The sequence below is a fragment of the Chiloscyllium punctatum genome, chromosome 23 (genome assembly GCF_047496795.1).
Source record: "Chiloscyllium punctatum isolate Juve2018m chromosome 23, sChiPun1.3, whole genome shotgun sequence".
Lineage (NCBI taxonomy): Eukaryota > Metazoa > Chordata > Chondrichthyes > Orectolobiformes > Hemiscylliidae > Chiloscyllium > Chiloscyllium punctatum.
The window spans coordinates 32,218,318-32,219,668 of record NC_092761.1 but is presented as its reverse complement, the minus strand read 5'-3'; the positions used below and the strand labels follow the sequence as shown (position 1 = coordinate 32,219,668).

Below are 1,351 nucleotides of genomic sequence, written 5' to 3'. Positions count from 1 at the left end.
TGCGCTCTGGCGCTGCACTCATTTTTCTTCTGACACTTGCTCACTGTGTTCCTGTGATCATACAGTGACTTGGTGTCACACGGCCCAGGAAAATGATACACATCAAGGTTTTTGCATTGTTGAGTTCAATTGTCAGTTTAGCCATATTTTGTCTGTTCTGTCCACAAGTGCGTGTCAAAAACATCTGAGCGGAAGTTAGGTCTTCGGACTAATGACATTGAGCACTATGCACTCTCCTCCAGTCTGGAAAACAATTCCTGACAGGCAGTTGAATAGACAATAGACAGCAGGTGCAGGAGTAGGCCATTCTGCCCTTCGAGCCAGCACCACCATTCATTATGATCATGGCTGAACATCCTCAATCTGTATCCTGTTCCTGCCTTATCCTCATAACCCTTGATTCCACTGTCGTTAAGAGCTCTATCCAACTCTTTATTGAAAGAACACCTCCTGCTGTCTCGGGTTCTTCATTCCGTTGACTTCAAATTTCACAGAATTCAACTGACCTTGTTACATAGTCATTTCCTCATTTTTGTTCAGAACAATGTGTGCACAGTGTGACAGTGGGAGTGCACTTGCCCCACAACCCAGGGGTCAGACCATCGTCTTGGACTGTGTTGTTTCTCATTTCACCAACACCAGGGAGAAACATCTGCTGCTCTGCATAATTTACGAAATTCAATTATTCATAAGGTCATAGCTTTTCGAGCGTCTGTGACGAGGTGGCCGAGAGGTTAAGGCGGTGGATTGCTAATCCATTGTGCTCTGCACGCGTGGGTTCGAATCCCACTCTCGTCGCTGTCATTAACGGCTTTCAATGGTGCTGTTTTCAACTGTTGCATTAAAACTGGAGCTCCAACGGTCAGTTTATATGCTTTGTCGCTATTACAAAATCGCAAAGAATAGTTTGTGCCGTTTGACGAAACTGCAATGAAATGGAGGTTGCTTTGGGATAATGAAACGAAACGCGATTTTCTTTTTCATTACAAGCTGCTGTGAACGTTTTTTCGTATGAAAGACATCCAGGAAAATCAAATACCGAGAGCTGCGAAGTGCATGTTTATGCAAAGGGATCTTAATGAATGTTTTGTCAGATGAAATCTGGAGGGAGTTGAGTAGAAGTAATTCATCCTGGTGAGAAGAGAACAGCGAAACAGCACAAAATAATGGAGATATTTCAAAGGGGCAGGGTGTAGGTTTAGGGGCACAGAGAACTGTGTGTAAATGCACAGTGGAGAATTGCCGCTGTGGGTGCCGTGCATGCGCACGGAGAGACTTACACATTGGTCTCGCCCTCGCCCCTTGCTCTCGCCATTGATGAATGCTGGAAATAAGGCACAGATAAACACAA

The 1,351-nt window shown here is 44.9% G+C and overlaps 1 non-coding gene across 1 annotated transcript; it reads left to right on the top strand.

The window, feature by feature from the left end:
• Positions 1 to 716: 716 nt before the first annotated feature.
• Positions 717 to 798, top strand: trnas-gcu (transfer RNA serine (anticodon GCU)). Its single transcript has one exon. It is a non-coding gene; the product is annotated as a tRNA-Ser (tRNA).
• The last annotated feature ends 553 nt before the right edge of the window (positions 799 to 1,351 follow it).